This window comes from Microtus oregoni, unplaced genomic scaffold (genome assembly GCF_018167655.1).
Source record: "Microtus oregoni isolate MIOR12 unplaced genomic scaffold, Mior012 000061F_ref0000440, whole genome shotgun sequence".
Lineage (NCBI taxonomy): Eukaryota > Metazoa > Chordata > Mammalia > Rodentia > Cricetidae > Microtus > Microtus oregoni.
In genome coordinates this window covers 6858974-6881401 of record NW_024543871.1, presented here as the reverse complement: position 1 = coordinate 6881401, position 22428 = coordinate 6858974, and positions in this window count along the sequence as shown.

The following is a 22428-nucleotide window of genomic DNA, read 5'->3' as shown; positions in this document are numbered from 1 at the left end:
GATGGACAAATATTACGGCAATTGTATCAGCATATTGATTGTACATATAAATGCATTACAAAGTAATTTAACAACGGCTAATATTGGAACACAGACATCTCCCTGGGCTTGCTGAAAATCCTTATATGACAACTAATTTCCCTCAGAGCATGGAATATGAAAAAGCATTGTTTCCTATGATCGACCTCAAAACAAACAAATAAACAAAACAACAGCAATGCTGCGTTAAAAAACAATGACTTCTCAAATTTTGCATGCAAATGGATGGAAATAGAAAACACTATCCTGAGTGAGGTATCCCAGACCCAAAAAGATGAACATGGGATGTACTCACTCATAATTGGTTTCTAGCCATAAACAAGGGTCACGGAGTCTACACTTGGTGATCCCAAAGAAGCTAAGTAAGAAGGTGAACCAAAGGAAAAGCATATAGTTGCCCTCTTGGCTAAGGGAAGTAGACAAAATTGCCGGGGAGAAAATTGAGATCTTGGGGGTGGGGTGGGATGGGGGTAAGGGGAGATGGGGAGAGAGGGGGGAGAGGGGGAGAATGGGGGGAGCTTGGGGAAGGGGGAGGATTGGGATGAAGGAAGGTTGGATGGGGGAGCACGGAAGCACGGTTCTTAGTTAAGGGAGCCACCTTAGGGTTGGCAAGAGACTTGAACCTAGAGTGGCTCCCAGATACCCAAGCCAAGGTCCCCAGTTAGTTTCTTGGGCAGCTGAGGATGGGGAACCTGAAATGACCCTATCCTAGAGCAATACTGACGAATATCTTGCATATCATCATAGAACCTTCATCTGGTGATGGATGGAGACAGAGACAGAGACCCACACTGGAGCACTGGACTGAGCTCCCAAGGTCCCGATGAGGAGCAGAAGGAGGGAGAACATGAGCAAAGAAGTCGGGACCACGAGGGGAGCACCCACCCACTGAGACAGTGGAGCTGATCTATTGGGACCTCACCAAGGCCAGCTGAACTGTGACTGAAAAAGCATGGGATAAAACTGGACTCTCTGAGCATGGCGAACAATGAGGGCTGATGAGAACCCAAGGACAATGGCACGGGGTTTTGAACCTACGTAATGTGCTGGCTTTGTGGGAGCCTAGCCAGTTTGGATGTTCACCTTCCTAGAAATGCATGGAGGGGGGAGGACCTAGGACTTACCACAGGGCAGGGAAATCTGACTGCTCTTTGGGCTGGAGAGGGAGGGGGAGAGGAGTGGGGGGAGGGGGAGAAGGGTGGGAGGAGGGGGAGGGAAATGGGAGGCTGGGAGGAGGAGGAAAGTTGTTTTTTTTTCTTTTCTCAATAAAAAAAGTTTAAAAAAAAGTCATCATTTTATCAATCTTATTTTATTGACAACATGAATTTTAGTGTGGGAGAGCATTACAGAAAAGCATGAATTCTAAGAAGCAGATCACTGAGGACTACTATCGTGGAGACTGACTACTCAACATTCTGATATATGGTGTGTGTGTGGGGGGGCTGGAATGCACATGTACGTATTTGGACAAGCTTATGGAGGCTAGAGTCAACAACAGGTGTCATTCTTGAGCTCCTTTCACTGTATTTTATTTTTATTTTGTGAGACAGAGTTTCTTGTTAAAGCTGGAGTTCTCGAATTCACCTAGAATGTCTGGCCCGTGAGCCCCAGGGGTTCTCTTGTCATTGGTTCCTCAACACTGGAATTACAGGCAGATGCTGCCACATCTGGCTTTTGTTTTTTCTTTTTTTAAACAGGGGTCTTGGGGATCAAATGCAGATCCTCAGACTTGCACAGCAAGCACTTTGTAGACTGAGCCATCACTCCCTCCAGTCTTCTCATTCAAGTTTTTGTTGTTGTTGTTTTAACATAGTCTACCTTTGCTTCCTCAAGCACATTTTTAAACATGGATTTATTTGGCAATACTTACAGATATTTTTGCTTGCCCCACATGATGAAGGGAGGATTACTAGCATACTTGTGTTCCTAGTTGGAAGAGGTCAGGGATGATGCTCAACATCCTACAACACACAGGGCTATTCCCCTTACAAGTAGGAATCATTCAGCCCCGAATGTAAATAGTGATACGGCTGAGAAACCCTTCATTAAACTGTTACAGTCTGCTAGAACGTTAGTTTCCCTTCCAAAGCCTTCAATATATCACATAAACACTGCTTTTCATTTTCAGTCAAGTATAATCAGATTAAACAAAGCTGAGCTATTATAGTGCAAGATCAAATTGCAGGTGCATAGTCTAAAGGGAGTGAGCAGGAGACTTGAGTCTGGTTATGAAACACACACACACACACACACACACACACACACACACACCTCCCCGGAAGTATGGTGGGGGCAAATAGGTTTCTCTTTTATGTGAAACATTTGCTAATTTGCAAAATCAGCCTCACATTATTGAGATTTCATTAAGAACTTCCTGCCAACAACTCAAAATGACATTACCTGCACCACATGGTGAGTGCTCTAAAAACCCCATCTGATATTTTAAAGACAAGCGACGGAATGAGAGGGTGAATTCAATAGCATCTTATTGACAATGTGTAGCTTGAAGAGCTTTTCTTCTAAACTTTGACAAGTCTTTGTATCTGATGTTTATTTAAGCACTCAGAGGGGCTTATGACAGTGAATCTATAACCCAGCTGCTTTTGCCAGGGACCAATCTCCTTCTTCCACAGTATTCAGAAGCCAACAAGGAGTGATTATTAAGCAGACCGCCCTGATCTGGGGACAGCCTCAGGACTCCTTGTTCGCTTCAACAATTAGGAAAAGAAGATCAGCCTGAACTCTAATCGTCCTTGAACAAACCATGCAGAACTGAATTGGCTTCTGGGCGATGTTCAAAGCTTGAGATGATGGGAACAACTGAATTGGACCAGACCTTCTGAATGTCTCAAGGCTAGAGCGTGGGTGATGCTTCTTCAGGAAAAAAAAATAAAAAAAGGAAATGTATCTTTTCATTGCAAGTTTCACTACTTGATGAATTATATATGCCTGTATTCTTAATCTTATTTTAGAAAATGTGATTAAGCAGTGACTATAAAATGATTTTCTGTCTTCTACATGGGAAAGCCTGGAAAGGGCTGGCAGGGGAGGAATAAAATTGTTCCTGAGACTGGGGTCTCTGCAAATAGAGGAAGCCATGTTCAGTGCTGGTTGTTTGGCATGTACATGGACAGTGGAGAAGAGGGGATGATGGGGATGGGGTACCTTCTTGTGAAATGGAGCTTTACAACAGCTGTGACTGACTTAAGGCTCCTGACAGTATCATCAAACCAAAACCAAAGTGCCAGCAGAGCTGGGCTCCCTTCAGAGGCACAAGGCAGTGAGTGAGCTTGTCCCTGTCTCTTCTGGATCCTGGTGGTCACTTGCATGCATGGAGGGGTTCTGATCACTCCTGTCTCTACCTCCGGGTTCATATGCATCTCCTTTTTTATCAGATCTTCCTCTGCCTCTCACTGACAAGAATATGTGACTGCATATCTAGTGGCCATCCTGATAATCCCAAATAATATCCCTGCCTCTATATCCTTAATTGTTGACCTTCAAAGGTAAATACTGGTTGGATACTTTGGGCTTGCATTATGTGACCCCAAACTCCAAACTATTTCTGCTTCTCAGAAGATGCTGATCTTCCATTTTTTCTACCCCTTCCCCCCTTCAAGATATCTACTTGTTTTCAAACAATAAGTAAATAGGGCCTTGTTCAGGAGAGGTTACTTAGAATGACAGAAATTCAATGTGGACTGTCTGAGACCCAATCACTGCACGTCTCCTGTGTGTCTTCAGCCATGATTGGTATACTTCATACTGTCTAGTGGGTGACATTAAATACATAACCCAGAAGAGTAACAGTTTCAGGAATCAGTGTGTTTTAGAGATACAAGGTTTACTTTTTTAAAAAAAAATCAGCTATGTATAAAGTAAGAGGTTATTTTTTTATTTTTGTTTTTTCTTGGAAAAAGTGTGATAAAAAATAGCATAGCAGAGTTCTCAGCTTCATTTGGAGTCAGTTCAGAGACGAGGAAACAGATAGCTTTTTAAAGAGAATAAGATGTGTCGTTCAGGTAATGTCCATACAAGACAGTCACAGAGTCTTAGCAGTTTATAAAAGGCATACATTTCCCTAATATAGTTCTGCTTTGTTTTGGGTTTAGTTCAATGTGACTCTCATCGTTCTTGAACTAGTGCTACAACTGAAGATTTTCTTATCATGATAGCAGAGGCCCAAAAGAACAAGTCAAACTATACATGGTCTTTTAAAGCCTACACCTGAAACAGAGGGAAATACTTCTACCCACTGCCCAAAGTAAGTCACATGGCCAAGCCCAAAGTCAACGGGTCCACAGTGAGGCCCATCTAAAGGTAGAGATTGGAAGGCAGGTAAAAAATTAGAGGTAGTCATTTAAGGGGCAGTCATTTAATTATCCACACATAATTTGTTAAGGTCAAAGTATTACATAATGTTTCAGTTAATACATTGAATTAAGGGCTCCTAATTCCCCTATCTAGGGAGATAGCTTGTTTGTTAAAGTAAGCTTTGCTTTGTAAACATGAGATCTTGGGCTTGATTCCTAAAAGTGACATTTTAAAAAGCCAGTTGGGGGGAGGGAGGGGAGAGAGAGAGAGAGAGAGAGAGAGAGAGAGAGAGAGAGAATCACCCACTGGTTAAGAATCCATAGTGCTTTTGCAAAAGACCAGAGTTCAATTACCAGCACCCATGTCTGCCTTCTGCTGGCCTCAAGAGGCAACCATACACATACCTCAATCTCAGTCTATCTCTCTGTCTCTCCCCTCTCTATCTCTCTGCATGCCTCTGTCTCTGTTTCTCGCTCCCTTCTCTCTAAACATACACACACAAACACACACGCACACATACAAAATTAAAAAATAAGTCAAGTGTGTGTGTTGCAGGCCTTTAATCCCAGCACTTGAGAGGTAGATCTTTGTGAGTACAAGACCAGGCTACACATTGAGCTCTAGACAAGTGAGGAGTAAACTATATTTAGACCCTGTATTAAAAATAAGTAAGGAAGAAGGAAGGAAGAAAGGAAGGAAGGAAGGAAGGAAGGGAGGGAGGGAGGGAGGAAGAAAGGAAGGAAGGGGAGAAAGAAGAAAGAAAGAAAGAAAGAAAGAAAGAAAGAAAGAAAAAAGGAAGACATTAGGGAAGGAAGGAAAAAGGTGGACACTGCCTGAGAAATGACATCTGAGTTTGTCCTCTGCCCACCATAGACACAGGCATACACTAGCATACATACATACACACACACACACACACACACACACACACACACACACACACGGCAGAAGAAGAAAGGGGGAGGGAAGGAGGAAGGAAGCGAGGGACAAGGAGAGGAACAGACAGACAGACAAACAGAGAGACAGACAGAATAAGAGAGGCACATTTCACCGGTTTTGTAAATTCTCTTTCTGCTGTCTCCCAAGAAACCCTGCCACCGTCTTCCTTTTGCTGTGCGGTGTTTCCTATCCCACCTGGGGGCAGTGGTTTATGTCTCAGACCTCTGCATCCTCAAGTCATCAAGGGGACATCATGTCCCCTACAGCCTAATTCACAGTTTTCAGCAGGATGGCAGTGCAGTGCTTCTTCTGACCTGTGTCTTTGAACTTTTTCAGGAAAGTGATGTCTCAGATTTTTTTTTTTTGTTTAGCCCATCTCTCCAGAGAGCTCACACAGGGAGCCAGAGACTGGCAGCCACAGATAGAACATTCATGACCCTTTTCTGTGAGCTAGGGCAAATTTTGTCTTGTTTCTGCCAAGGGTGCTTATGAAAATGTTTATAGACATAAATTCATGTGAGAAATTTTTAGAGGTCAGGCCTAAACTAAGGCTGTGTGTGTGTGTGTGTGTGTGTGTGTGTGTGTGTGTGTGTGTAAAAAAATGAACTCTTTGATCAACAGAAAAAACATCCCCCAACTGGAACTCATCAAGGTAGTCAGTCATTTTCATAAGGAAAGGGAAATTAATGGTGGATAGCACGTTTTCGTGACTTGTTTGCCAGTTCTTGTATTTTCCTCCTTGGGAAGTATTGCTTGAGAATTTGCTTAATGATTTCTACAATGTAATTTATAGGAAACTCCTCAATGTCATGAGGCATAACTAAGTTGAATTAGAATATGGCAAATCCATTTAATTTTGTTGAGAATGCCTTTAGAAACTGCGGCCTCTCCTCAACGCTCCCAAGTATCCGCAAACGCCATTTTCTCCTGCTCAAATCCACTTTTAATATGGCTCTGAACATGTATTAACAGATGAATTGGGGACTCATGTTTCAACTTTCCTTTCTCGGTTTAAATATCTGTAGCTTCTTTTCTTTCAGCCAGGAAAACGAAATGGGCAAGCCACTTCAGCATACATTTTCCTCCTTTGGTATCACTTTGCAAGGAGGGGGGGGATTAGCCCTTCTTAAATTGAACAGGGGCCTCACACATCCTGAGCAAGCACACAATTACCACCAAGTACCAGCCCCAGCAGACAGAAGCATCTTCTTCTGAGGTTCATCTAGCCCAGTGCTGTTCTTTCATGTTGCACTCTCTTGAAAGCTACCTTCATCTCTCTATACTTACCAACTGAAAAATAAAAATGTGTTTATACCCTGTGAATATAAATTTATACTATATTAAATACATTTCCTCAAATTAGCCATGCTTTCCAGGTATTCTGATCCATCCTTACAGGAAAGCACTGCCCTGATCCTGTTGTTTGCTTGTTTGTTTTACTTTTTTCAAGTCAGGGTTTCTCTATGTGGTCCTGGCTGTCCTGGAACTCTCTCTGTAGACCAGGCTGCCCTCAAACTCACAAAGATCTGCCTGCCTCTGCCTCCTGAGTGCTGGGAATAAAGACATGCACCACTACTGCCCAGTGATTCCCTGATCATTTTTATAAGTGCTGTCTTTTGATACTGTGCTAGCAAAGCAGTTATTGTTTGCACCTCATTCATATCTACTTTGCCTTACAATTTTAGGAGACAGATTTTATTTCCAGCTGCCAAAAATTGCATTGAGTATAGCTGCCTTCCTGGGAATTTTATATGGCCATTGAAGCCCTCTCCATGCACACACATGGCAGGCCAAAGGGGCCCCAAATGATGATCTCCCTGGGAGCAGTCCTTCAATGTGTGAATGGTGTTGGTTAAGAATATCACTACTCTGTTGCCTGTTCGGAAGAACAATTACCAGGCGTGTCTTCTATTTTGATTCCCAGCATTTTTCTATGTGATTAAATTCAACCTGCCTACAATGGTAAATGGCTTATTAATCTTATCTTTATTGACTTTTTTTCTTTCCCTGATACACCACCCCATTCAACTTCTAGAACTTCCTAAATTATCTCATGTGTAAATTACTACAATTGTTTTGGTGACACCATGGCGCGAACCTTGGGTTTGGGACATAGTAAGCAAATGCTCTACCACTAAGCAACACCACCAGCCTCAACAAATGAATGTGGTTAAGTTCATGTCTCAAGATCTTCTAAGGAAAATGAAATGTACTGAAGTTAAGAAAGCCAGTTTGCCCTCTAACAGCAACAAATAGGATACTCTTGACACTGAATAAAAAACACATTGGGTGTTGATTTCTACTCCTAGAATTATTTAGAATCTACCAAAGCATGAAAATATAATGTCCTTTGACATGAATCAATAGACATGCTATACATATAGTTTATATACAATTCCATCAGTTTCCAGCTCTATGAGCTCACTTTCATCATCTGGAAATTAAGGTTAATATTAAGAGTCACCCCACACAGCATTTATAAAATGCCTAAGGTAATAGCTGATGAATGGTAACAGTTTAACACCGAATTCTCATGCTATACCCTGAAGAGTCCTGGGTTGCTATAGTGTATTTGATTCATCAAGGCACAGCAAACCGTCTGACATTTTGAAGGAAGCATGAGCATACACATTATCTTTTGGATGCTATGCAAACTCCTGCCTTAATGCAACTTGCAGTTTCCACATAAGGTCTGCTGACATTCTGCTGAGTACCCCACAGATACACATACCCCACTGGAGAATTGGCCATAGTTGTTCAACAATGAAATTTTTTGCCAAAATTTAAAAGATGTTTGTGTTACTGTTTCAGATTGCTGCTAAGTTGTTTGGATACAAATAAATATTTAACAAGTTGTTTGAACTTAATAAATGGAATTGTTAAGGTTTTCTTTTGGTCTTGTGATACCATGAACAAATTATAAACACACAGGGAGCTATAATCTAAAAAGATTTAAGAGTCTCTTGTATATTTTAGCTATTAAGTAGCCGATTAAAAATTGAAATTAATTAAAGTATTTGTTTCATGCTGCTTTGCAGCTGCCTACTACTTAGAAAAATCTTGGTATCTTTTCTTGCCTGCCAAGAAGACACCATCACTTCCAACCCATAGTTATATATGGTTATGTATCTCACATGATCTTTCTTAATATATCTTTCACACCTAATCTGTCATCGTCTTGTTAAACCAAAATAGTTTAACAACTATTCTAAATCTAAAGAGTACAACTTGCTCTTTCTCCCAGCTTTATGGTCTACATATGATACCTTTTCCACTCATGGCGACTTGCCAATTCTTCAGGAATCCTTCAATGGCAGAGTACATGTTATCCCTGTTATAGCCAGGGATTTTGCATGTCTTTCCTGTCAGATATGAATTCTAATGCTTAGAAACTATGAAGACTTTTACAAATCAAGCATATTTATCTCATACCTTCTTCTCTTAAAAAAGTACCTATTTTCTGTATATGAGTATTTTTACTGAATGTATGTCTGTGTACCATGTGCAAGTCTGGGGCCCGAAGAGGCCAGAAGAGAGCTTAGGATTCCCTGGAGCTGGAGCTGTAGATGATTGTGAAGTGCTGTACTAGTTAGGGGTACTATTGTGCTGAAACACCATGACCAGAACAACTTGCGGAGGAAAGGGTTTACTTGGTTTGTACTTCCATATCACTGTTCAAAGCAGCAAATACGCAACAGTCCCATTAGTATCGAAATAAATCTCAAACTTCCCTCTAGAACTTCACCATGCAGGCCTTTATCATCTGCATTTCTCTCAACTCCCTTTTCTTCTACGTTCCCATAGAACAGCTCACCTACCTTTTAATGCTCAATGACTTTTCCTTCCCCAAATTCCAAAATCCTTCTACAATCCTCTGCAAAACAACATAGTCAGGTCTGTCACAGCAATGCCCCACTATCCTGGTACTAATTTCTGTCTTACTTAGGATTATTGTTCTGATGAAACGCCATGACCAAAGCAGCTTGGGAAGGAAAGGGTTTATTTTACCTTACAGTTTCATATCACTGTTCATCATCAAAGGAAGTCAAACAGGGCAGGAATCTGGAGGCAGGAGCTGATGCAGAGGCCACGGAAGAGTGCTGATTACTAGTTTGCTCATCCTAGCTTGATTATCCTGATTTCTTATAGAATTTAGGCCTACTGGTTCAGGGATCACACCACACACAGTGGGCTGGATACCTCCCACCCCAATCACTAATTAAGGAAATGCTCTACAGTCTTGCCTACAGCCTGATCTTTTGGAGGCATTTTCTCAGTTGACGATCCCTCCTCTCAGATAACTGTAGGCTGTGTCAAGGTGACTTAAAACTAGCCAGCACAGCTGCTATGTGGGTTCTGGGAATTAAACCTGCATTCCCTGAAAGAAGCAGCCAGTACTTTTAACTGTAGAACCATCTCTCCAGACCATTTTATTTTCTTTCTTATCCAAAGGAAAGTACCCACACGATAAGGACATGTTATTTTTGGAAATGAGTCAGTGAACTGGACAGATGACTGGAAGGACATGGAGAGATGAATGGTTGGACAGCAATTTGACAAATGAGTTAAAAAATATAGGCACAGCTAGAAGATGTGTAAATAAGAAACGGATGGGTAGATAAAGAGGTGCGCAGATAAGTGAGTGGATGTGTGGATTTATGTAATCGCTGTTTAAAAAGTCATTTCCCCTAATACTTCAGTCCTTCATAGGCATAGGCATCAATTACCCAAAGGTCACATCCAATTAATAATCATTTTATCCTTTCATGCCTTATTAGTACTCTAACATCTCTTCTCATATCATGAATTAAAAGTTTCTCCTACTTACTGATGAGATTTGTTTCTTACAGTAAATTTTACACATTAGTCTCCTATCAAATGATTTTATTTACCTACTTAAAAAGTATATTATAATAAATAATTTTCTTATATAATAAACTTTGTATTATCAGCCACATAAACACAGTGCAGTCGCAGAGGAAAACAAAATCCATTCATAAAAGATGGGAACTAGCTAATTTTGTAGAAATATGGTTCAAGAGATGGTAATGGAGATGACTTTAAATATTACATGCAAAATTTAGCAATATTCTTAGGAAAGCAAACCACTGTTTATTGAGTATTTCTCTGCATCGTTGAATTCTCACAGACTGCCCTGCTTTCTCCTATTTTCTGTTCTTTCCTGAGACAGGCTATAGAAATTGGAATTCCTCTCCCCCAGGCAGTCAAAATTTCTAAAAACATGGCTCTGGTCCTCCTCCCATGTTTCACTGTAGGACCTTGCCATCAAGAAATTCTCTGAGATAACTTGTCTGGCACTAGATCAGAAGACCCTCCTTCTAGAGAGATACTGTCCAGAGCCTATGAAGAAGAAGGAATTACCCCAAAGAATGGTCAAGTAGAATGTGACCAGACCTGCTTTTTTTCCTTTCAACCAGTTACTATTAAGTATAATCCCATGTCTGCATAACTGTCCTTTTTGGGGGAGTTGGAACTTAAGCACAAGAATAATTTTCTCTGGATTATTTCTAAAGCCTCCTGCGCTACTAAAACTTTGAATAAATTAAAATTATGGTTTGTCCTTATCAATCTATCTTCTTCTATGGGAGTGTCAACTGTGGCTCAATATGGCATATAACAGTCATTACATTGTTTCTGAGTTAAACCTATGCATTCAGTTCTTATACTGTGTATTTCAAAGAATTAAAGAGTAGAAAAAAGAGAGGGTGGTGAACCAGGGGAGGGGAAAACAAGAAGGACCTGAAAACTCTCCAGGATCAACTTTATCCACAGGATTAACCTTATCTGCAGCAGAACTAATGAGTCTCCTACGTCTTACTCTTTCTCCCTCCAGGCAGACCTGCTGACTATTGATCACTCATTGCAAGTTATTCACCTTAAGACTAGGCGTCTAGGGAAGGCAAAGAACAGGACTTGTTGTTTTCAGTTACAACTTTATCACACAGTCTTTAGACGGCAGGCTCTTCTTGGTTTCCTTTCTTGATATGTGGCTCTAAACGTCTCTGTGCCTCTGACTCCTTAACCATGAAATGAATGCAGCAATAATGTCTATGCTATTGTGTGTGTATAAAATTCAAGTCAGGGTCACTAGATGTCAATGGTGATGAAGTGATTGTGGTGGTGATGGTGATATGATGAGGGTAATTGTGACAGTGATAGGATGATTTCCCCCAGAGGATTCCAGGGAGACTTGGGGGACTAGTGACATTTGAATATGGAGTAAAAACAAGAGATTTGCTAGCTGAAGGAGAAAGCAGAAGATCAACAGGACATTGCAAGCAGCACTGAGGAGCCTTATAGGGCACTTCTGAAATGGCTTACAAAAAATCGCTCAAACATCTCATCAACAAACAAATAAAACACACAGTTCCAGTTAGTTAAATGCACTGTATTTTGACTAGTGTAAGAATTGGGGGCCAGAGAGATGGCTCAACAGTTAAGAGCATTTTCTGTTCTTTCAGAACACCCAAATTCAGTTCTCAGCACCCATCAGGAAGGCACAAGTGCCTGTAACTCCAGCTCCAGAGGATCCGATGCCGCTAGCCTATGGGCACCTGTACTCACACGCTTGCACACACACATACATACACAAACTGCTAAAAATAAAATGTTTTCTAAACAATTTTTTAAAAGTAATTGCTATTTATTTATTATTTGCATCTGTGTGCACTGCGCACATGTTCACTTGCTTGTATAAGCTTATATGCACTATGTGCATACAGTGTTTGAAGGGGCAAGAAAAGGGCACTTACTCGGTTCTAGTACTACTGAGTCTCTCTCTGATTGTAAGAATTTCCTAATGTTAATTTAAGACTTACTTTCATGAAGGAGACTGTTAAAAATGTAAAATTGTATGTCAATACTAAGAATTCACTCATGTTAAAGACAAGAGAAAGGAATAAAGCTATTGTTCAAATGATTGACCTCTAAATTTGTTAGAAACATCAAAAATATTTATCTGAGGGGAGACAGCTTAATGGGTAAAATGTATGTTATTCAAACATAAACTCCTAAGTTTAGCTCTCCAGCACTCACATAACGGGGGGCATGCATGTCTGTAACCCTAATGCTGGAGGGGCAGAGAGATGAGGACCCCAGAGGCTCACTGGTCTGGTAGTCTCACCGAAATGGTGAAGTCCAGGTTCAGCAAGAGCTCTTGTTTCAAAAAAACAGAAGGTGGGATGAGACAGTGGAAGGCACGCAATGTCAGTCTTTGGTTTCCATAAGCAAAAAGATAGGCAGGTGAATCCTCACATGCAAGCACTTGTCACACACACACACACACACACACACACACACACACACACAATCTCAAAAATAAAAATACCAGATGATTTCCTCATATGCAAAATCTAGCTAATATAAGTATATATGTAAAGACATGTAAATGTGGGTACAGAATACATGAAGAAAGAGAACAAGAAATGCTAAGTGTAGTAGGATGAGTACGGGGTGAATGCAGGTAATGACCACGAGTTATGACAAAGGATACAAAGACAATTGCTTTTCTAGTTTTAATTCTGTCATGGATATTTCAGTTTTGATGGCGGATAAGTACATAAAATATATTTAATAGTGAAAGAATGACTATTCCAACTGTATATAGGGTCATTGAGGTGTGCGGATTTGGAGTCTGGCTAATTTTGGTATATGGTGTTTATTTTATTTGCAAGTTGTTTTTATGATAGAGTTCAAAAAAAAGAATATGAAGTCTGTGTCAGGGTGTCTAAGTTCGAAACCAGGCTCTAGAACTGACAAACTGTGTGATCTTGAGTAAAATATGAAAAACTCCTAGGCTTCTATTTCTTTATTTTTAAAATGAGATCAAGAATGGTGTCTGTTTAAGAAAGTTCAAAATCCAAACAGTGATAGTTCTAACTCCTACCTTCCTTGGCATTCATGCCCCAATTTCCAAATATTCTAGACTAGGCCCAGAGCTCGGAGTTAGAATTTAAGAGGTTACTGTGGGAGCAAGGCAGGAGAACCTGAAGTCTCCCTTAACTACTTGGAAAGTTCGATGTCAGTGTCCTGTGACCTTGTGGAAAGAAACAGAGGGAAGGAGAAAGGAAGGAAGGCATCAGGCAGACAGGTAAGTAGAAGCTAAAGCAATGGCTCAGAAGTTCAGCATGCTTTTATATCTAGGAGGAAGCTGAGTGCCCTGGTTTCTGGGAAGGGGTAAAAGGCATTTTTTTTCCCAAAGTAGAGTTTATGTTGTTTCTGGATTGCCTAGTAACAAAATCCTCTTCTTGTACTTTTCTGACCTGATTATTTTCAGCTCAACAAATATTTTTGATTGAAAGTTTTTTTAAAAAAAATATTAATTGTGCTTTACTTCCCAAGTCATTTGAAGTCACCAAGTCTTAAACAAAACGCTGGAGAAGCACACAAACATTCTCATCTGCTTTCACCCACACCGTGACTCACTTTCTCTTCTGTTAGACTTGTGTGCTTGGCAACCCAGTCAAAAAGAGACCTGCTCTTAAGTTGACCTTACAGCCTGGGTTGCAGGGTGGTGGCGGTGGTGGCAGTGGGAGGTGTCACACTGATCTCTTTTCAAATCCAAGGTTCCCACATGATCAGACCTTGATTAAGAAAGAGAATGTGGGTTGTTTCCAGGTTCTGACTATAACAAACAATGCTGCTATGAATATAGTTGAACAAATGCTTTTGTCATATGATAGGGTATCTCTTGGGTATATTCCCAAGAATGGTATTGCTGGGTCCAGGGGTAGGTTGATCCCGAATAACCTGAGGAACCACCACACTGATTTCCAAAGTGGTTGCACAAGTTTGTATTCCCACCAGCAATGGATGAGGGTACCCCTTCCTCCACAACCTCTCCAGCAAAGGCTCTGGCTTTGTGGGAGCCTAGACCTGGATGGAGGGGGGAGGACCTTGGACTTATCACAGGGCAGGGAACCCTGACTGCTCTGTGGACTGGAGAGGGAGAGGGAGAGGAGTGGGGGGAGGAGGAGAAGAGAGGAAAGAGGGGGAGGGAAATGGGAGGCTGGGAGGAGGCGGGGATTTCTTTTTTTTCTTTCAATAAACAAAAAGAAAGAAAATGTGTTTTGATGATTGGTGCAGTGGGACAAAACTCAAAGAAGACGCCTGGGGATTATTAATCATAAGAAAAGGAGAGTTTAGCAAAGAAGAAAAGCACACGATTTGGTTTGGAGGGCTTGAATGTACTAGGCAAGCACGCCATTAGTGAGCTACATCTTAGGCCAGAATGTGTGTGGTTGAATAGGTATGAGGTTTAAGCCCATTACAGCAGTGTGGCTGCTCCTTTTGTACAGATGGCTTCTCACTGTTGGTGAGAGGAAGCAGGGGTTGGGTTGCGACAGGGAATGGGGTGTAGTAAAGGAAACTGAACAGCCCAGTCCCAAGTTTCTCTCTAGTCCTAGGAGAAGCCTTCCTGCTGTGAGATGGGAAGTAGCAGTTGGTCAGTGCTGCTCTGAGTCATTCGGAAGCCTAGAAGCATTCCCTCACAACCTGGCATAATTTGCTGCATTTATGTCTCACCTTGTTTAGTACAAAGGGAAGCTCAACTGCAGTCCTGTCACCGCTGGGATTCTGCAAGTTTCTGTGCCTTTCTACTCTTTATCTTAAATTTCTTTGATATTAAGGAAATGTGACTGTAGACATGAAATAGGAAACGAGCATCCTATGTATTTCCCCGGAGGCAAAATCCCCACCAAAAGAGGAACAAAGCAAAAATGTATTTTCTTTTTTGTCGAAGAAGAAATCAAAGCTATAGCTGCTGCATTCTCCATCTTGTTTTTAATCTCTCCTCCTTTTCTTGGCTACACTTTCAGTTCTCTAATCCTTTATCCATAGTTTCTATTAATTTGTGTCTCAGAATCTCTTTATTTCTTTTTTTTCCCAGGTGTCCTCCTGGGAGAATCTGAGTCATGTCTCTCTATTTCACCTCTTTACCCTGAAAAGAAGTGAACTGATGCCTAGGCTCCCAATTTTCAGAACAAAGTTGTTAGCCATGGAAACGCAGCCATATAGCTTCTCCTCCCCCAGCTCCTTTCCTGGAGGGGATACAGATAGCCTTGCCCCACAGGCTGTTTGGAAGGACTCCAGGAGAGAATCAATGTTGGTTCTTTGTATGACTGTGTCCTCTGTCCTTCCTTCTTTCCATAGATCTTGCAGTAGTCATTATCGATCTGACCAGCTTGGCTTGTATAGAACATAAACTGGTTTGAAATACACTAATGTAGAACCAGGTATGGTAATAGAAGGCTATAACCTCAGCATTCTTGGAGCATGAAGTAGGATCATCATGAGTTCAAGGCCAGCCTGAGCCACAAAGGTGGAACTTGGCCAGCCAAACGATACATACATAGCAAGAGTGTGTCTCAGTAATAACATATAATGTCCATAGAGTGAAATGAGAAGAGATTGGGTAGGAAAGCAGTAAAAACAGAAAATTTCCAAGGCATCTAGAAAGCATTTTTGTAGCTGACAGGTCAGCAGCCACTGTGAAATCACCTGCTGCCAATGCCACTTGGTTCTCGGACCTCGAGATTGACCGATGTGGGGCACTGGCAACGCACACCTGAAGGGTGGACTGAAGAGCATGCGCCCCCATGTACAACCAGTCTTAAAGCAACTGTCAACCCAGCCCTATTTTGGTTTTGCCCCTGCACATTTCTCCACTCCCTACCTGATGTTGAAGCAAGTTCTGATTATCACACTATTTTGGCCATAATTATTCTGGCAAGTTTCTGTGGGCCAGCATGTCATTTTATAAGTAAAGTTTCCTGGAACACAGCCACGCTCAACCATTTGCCTATAGTCTCTTGGGTCTTTCCCTGAGTCAGCCTCAAAGCTTCACAAAGTCCAAAATATTTATCATTTTGCTTCTTAAGAAAAAGTATACAGAAGTCTACTTTAAACAAAAATGATTGAAAAATTATTAATTACTTAAACAATAAAAATAATGCCTTCTAAAGACAATCTCGATCACCATCATGTTTCAGAAGTGATAATAATTGGCTACAAAGTCACTTGAAATTGTTTAGGAGTTTATCGGTTTTCAAATTCTTTGTTATTTGCTATCTCTTTTGAATCGTGCAATGAGAAGAATGAAAAGAAAATCCAATCGAAATATTCTTGAAATTCTCTTTGTATGCAAAACCATGGAAGCATAGAGAGTTTTTTTAAATGACCCTCAACTGATCAATGCAAAGAGAATAAGAAACTGTGGCATGCTCAGAATGAAATGGGTTTTCTAGATTACCCCATCCCCAAGGCTCAGAAATTTTCAAAGAAGAGGAAACAGAAAGAAAGCCAGAGATAACGGACAGCTTCAAGGAAACATTATTTTCTGGCTACAACAGGTCAGTTGTACATATGAACTCACAGGGATTGCAACACCTTGACAAGACCTCCATACGTTCGTGCCAGGAAAAATTCCTAGGTGGAGAAGAGGTGGGCACGACATCCCACCCATATCTGAGGGGCTACTGGCATTTGATAGCTGCTGGGAGAAGGAATCAGTTGTCCTAATAGTGTGACACCCAGTAGGTCAACCACATTCCAGGGCAGGCCCCACTTCCAAGAGTAGCTGAGCAACACAGAATGAACTTGAAGTATTAACAACTTTTAAAGAAGAAAACTCGAAGTTGAGTAGATAGGAAGATGAGGGTAGAAAGGATGGATTTGGGGGAGTTGGGAGGAGAAAATGATCAAAATACACCATATGAAATTCTCAAAGGATTAATAAAATATTATTTTAAACTAACATAATCAAAGGTAGTTAGCTAAAAAGCCATTGAAACAGAATCCCTTTGCTGCATACGATGGAGCTTAGAGAACCATGAATCCTGTAGTATGTGACTGGTCAATTCCCTGTGTGTTTCTGAGCTGCTCCATGTCAAAGTATTTGACTTGAAGAAGCTGGTATGGGAAATATATTTCAGACATGACTTGGACTTAATTTAAGGTGAGACTCCTTCAAGCAGTAAAAATAACAGCAGGTTTATATTGAGTGAGAGTTCCCATGGAACCACTTTGGAGTTTGAAGTGCCATACTGGCATTTGGAGGGAAAAAAAATCTATGAGTAAGTCTTTTCTATCATCTTCCTTCAAGAAGAATATAGTGTGTTATTTTACAGACCGGGGTGGGGCAGGGGAGTGAAATGCGAGGTTTGGACTCTTCAGTTCCATGAACACCCAGGGTCTGGAGGCTCAGCTGGGCTTGTTTGTTCCGTAAAACCTTCTACAAACAAAATGAAAACTAGATTTTCTTAGGAGAAACCCAGTGGAATTTTTAACTGTTTTTCTGAGAAATAATACTCTATATTTGAGAAGAGACTTCAAGAGAGCATAGAAAAGTGAGAATACAGTAAGTTCAAGAATACTTTAGAAACTACAAGAACAATACTTTATTCTTCATTTACTTATCATTTTTCATTTGTGACAGATTCTTATTATGTAGTCCAGGATAGCCTCAATTACCTGATCCTCCTGCCTTACATGCACTGAGATGAAAAGTCTGCACCACACCCAGTTTTTTCCCATATATCACTACAGTTCCCCAAAAGGCCAGAAAAGAGCATAGATTCCCTAGGCTTGGAATTAGGGATGATTCTGAACCATCCAGTGTGGATACCGAGAACTAAATTCCAATCCTCTCCAAGAAGTTAAGTATTACACACACTTGACCACTGAGCCATCTCTCTAGCCCTTGGTTCTCACCTTTATATTGCCTGAAACCCATCAAACAACCAAAGAATATTACTGAAGCAAATTCCAGATTGTTTAAAAGGAATGCTTGTTTATACTGACTGATGTTTTCCTCAGAAGTCAATTAACTTCTTGGAAACAGGGACCACTGCTTGATAATTTTTGCATTTCTGAGATCTAGAACTGGGTTCTGTAAGGGAATAGCATCCTTTCTTTGTGGCTTTGAATGGCTACATAATGTCAACATCTTTCTTTACCTATACATAAATCAAATCACATTTCTAGTAATCAACAGGAACCTGTTACCCTAAATAGCCTAGCAGGCACCACCTTAACCAAGTGGTCACGTTTAACATGGCCACTGAGGACCGACATGGAATAGCAAATACCCTGTTGTGGGGTGAATAATGGGTCCCAACAGTATCCAAGCCCTGGTCCTAGATCCAGTATAAATAGACCCCTGCACATGACAAAAGAACTCTGTAGACAAAGACTTTTTTAAGATGTAGAGATTATGCTGGATTATCTGAGTGGGGCCAGTGTGTCTCAGGGGTCCTTATAAGTTGGAGGCAAATGAAGACTTACTTAAATAAGAATTTTTTCTTATTTAAGAAAAAATTGATGATGGAAAAAGAGAATGGGGTAATATGGCCATAAGCCAAGGAATGCTGGGTCCAATTCTCTTTGGAGCAGTGACTCTTATCCTTCCTAATGCTGTGACCCTTTACTGCAGTCCCTAATGTTGTGGTGACCCACCATGAAATTGCTACTTCGTAACTGTAATTTTGCTGCTGTTATGAATTGTCGTGTAAATATCTGATATGCAGGATAGCTAATATGCAGCTGCTCTAGAGCCTTCAGAGAGAATCTGCTTGAATAACAATTTAAATTTAGTCTTAAATATTCATTTCAGAATTTTTGGACACAGAACTGAGAACACATTCTTCTTCCTTGATCGCATTAAGGATGCTAATTGGTTATAGAAGCATTTAACGCACACTCCCTGAGAAGATTTGAAGTAAAAGGCTCCTGATTCTGTTTTTCCCTCCAGAATTCATCTCCCAAGTCTGATAATAAAGTCTTAGCAAAACCAAAATTGAAGGATAATCTATGAAATACCTGACCCGTGCCCTCTCAAATAGTGTCAAGATCAAACTAGGTCTGGTAACTCGGGTTTGAAATGAAAGACACTCAGGAGGGCATGGCAGAAGGAGCTCATAGTTGAGGCCTGTGTGAGCTACAGAGTGAGGTCAAGTCCAGCCTGACAAAAACTTTTTTAAAGTACAGAAAAGGAAAAACTGGGTTCAGTCCCGAAAAATGGAGACAGGAAAAGGGGGGGGGAGGGAGGGATGGAGAGAGAGAGAGGGGGGGAGGGAGGGAGAGAGAGAGAGAGAGAGAGAGAGAATATGAAAACAATGGTAGCCTGAGAAACTCACAGACAGAGCACTAGTCTAAGGGAATCATGATGATTAACTACCATGAAGCATCTTGGATTACACCCTGGAATAGAACTAGTACTAAAGTCTGAATAAAGTCCATCATTTGTACAACAATATTTTACCAAAGTGAATCTCTTAGTTTTGTAAGATGTTAACAGCATGGGGAGTTGGGTGGTGGATATATCTGGACTCTTTGCCCTGTCTTTGCAACTTTTCTGTAAACCTAAAGTTATTTCAAAGTAAAATATTTAAAAAGGGATTCATCCTGGCACCTTGTTGTCCTGTCAGACATCTATTACGGATAGGCAGAAATAACTCAGGGATGCTTTTCGGGACATTTAGTACTCTTCTGAGGGATGGGGGAAGACTGGAAAGAAATGACGGATCTTAGAATGGTGCCTCTCTTGCGTGCTCGGTTATTGGTCAGGACTGGTGCTTCTTGTCATCCTGGGGCAAAGGAAAGGGGAGAATGTCCCTGTATTTCAGATGGAAAATCACAGCACAGAACACTGCAGTAACAAATAATGTTCATTGAATTGATTTGACTTGCCCAAGCTCACTGAACAGATATAGAGAGGGCATAAAAATTGTCTAATTTCCAGATATATAATAGCTGAGCAGCTAAGTTCAGCTCATTTATACTATTTCCAAAATACATACATTTTAGCCAGATAAGAAACTTTGGTGTTCTTGGATGACAAATGGATTGCTGTCTGCACAACTTCTCCAGACTTGACCAGACTTTCCCTACATTGAACCCTAGTTTAACAAGGTTCGACTCACTTCTTGTGATCTTTTTGTTTCTTTTGTCTTTTTTAGTGGTTTGGTTTTTTTTTTTTCCTCCTGTTGTCCATTCTATTGACCAAGTGGAATCCATTGTATTATAACACATTACCATCAAGTGGTGATTTAACAGTAACAAACATTTTTAAACTCACATCCTCTGATGGTCAGGGCTTTGGGAGTGGTCTGGCTGAATGTCCTGAGTCAGGGGCTGTCATGAAGCTGCAGTAAGGTATTGGCCAAGGCTTCAGGAATCTGAAGGCTTGATTGTCTCTAGGGGCCCTATTCTTAAAATGACACACAGCTATTTCAGTTCTTCATCAAATAGGCCTATCGACACAGCCATTTTAATGCTGCATTGGTTAATTTCTTAACACCTGTGTCAAAATATCTGATAGGAGCAACTTCAAGGAATAGAGGTTTATTTGGACTCACAGTTTAGAGGGTACATTTCATCATGGTGGAGGAAGGCATGGTGGTTTGGTCTGGGGCTGTGGGACCTTGTGGCTGCTTGTTCCATCTTAGAGAATCAGAACTAGAGGTAGGACATCATTCAAGGTGTGCCTCTGTCAGACTAGATTGTCCAGTTAGGCTCCATGCCACAAAGGTTCCATGACTTCTCTAAAACCATTGCTGGCCAAGTGTTCAAATGGACCGTGGTGGCGGAGGCAGGGGGGTTGGATTTCATATTCAAACCATACCAAGTATCCTCATGAAATGGCAGCTGGCTTCCTCCAGAGCAAGTGACCCCAAAGAAGAGGTTGTGATGCTTTTTCCTATCTATTCCTGAGAGTTGTACACCATCCCTCCCTTCTTCATTGTTTCACTTGTTAAAATCAAGGTAGTAAGTAGAAATTAATCCTGGTTTCCTAAGGAGACACATTCTATGCTGGTTACTTGTTTCATTGCTGTGACCAAATACTAACAAATTAGCTTAAGGAAGAAAGCACATATTTTGGCTCTAGGTTCCTGGGTACAGTTTATCATGAATGGGAAGTTGCTGTGGAAGGAACTTGAGGCAGCTGGGCACACTGCATCAACAGTCAGGAAACAAGGAACAATGAATTCCTGTGACTACCTCACATTCTTTATATTCAATTCAGGACCCAAACCCATAGACTGGCACTGCGCACATTTAGGGTGGGCCCTCGCATCTCAATTAATCCATCAAGAAACTCCCTCCTTGGTAAGCTCAGGGATTTGTTTCAAAGGTGATTCTAAACTCATCAAATTGACAATCAAGGTCATCTAGCACACCCATCCAGAACAGGTGGAGTTAAAAACCACAACGTTGAGTGTTCCTTTAGCTTTAAAGTGAGTTAAGAATGTGGGTTTCCCTGATAGCTGGGGGACCTACATAGGACCTAATTAGGTCCTCTGAATGTGGGTGACAGTTGTGTGGCTTGGGCAGTCTGTGGGGCCACGGGCAGTGGGAACAGACTTTATCCCTAGTGCATGAACTGGCTCTTCGGAGCCCATTCCCTATGGAGGGATACCTTACTCAGCCTTGATACAGGGGGGAGGGGCTTGATCTCACCTCAACTTGATATACCAGACTTTGTAGACTCCCCATGGGAGGCTTTACCCTTTCTGAGGAGTAGATGGGGGGTTGGGTGGGAGGAATGTGTGGGGAGAGAATTGGAGGAGAAAAGGGAAACACAACTGTGGTTGGTATGTAAAAATGAAAAAAAAAACCTTTTAAATAAAAAAAATTAAAAAAAGAATGTGAGCTTCCTATCCAGACTTTCTCTGGTCATTTGCATTTATTTCTGCAGCTTCATGAGGCTCAGCTCTTTGGGAACACACCCTGTGTCTTTCATGGAAGTTTTCCAGCCCATGAAAAGTCAAGAGCGGTGGGAACAGAAAAGGGAACTTGAAACAATCCCAGTTTTGTAGGATCTGGATAGAGTCATCTGCCTTGTCTGTTCCTGCTGCAGCACTAAAATTTGACATCTCTGATTCTTTTCAAGCAAGAGTTGCTGCAGCCCTCTGCACAGCTTCCCCATGCCGCTGTCACAAATCTCCCAGTAAAACCATACCCAGTGCCCACTGACCTTCAGCGCATCACCTCATCAAAGCTGAAGGTCACGCTACTCTTGAGCCATTCTCTGTATGTTTGGACTATTAGACATTCATCATTTTTGTTTCTCAGTTCTCTTCAATCTCTCCTTCTCTGTCTTCACGTCATTTCCATTGA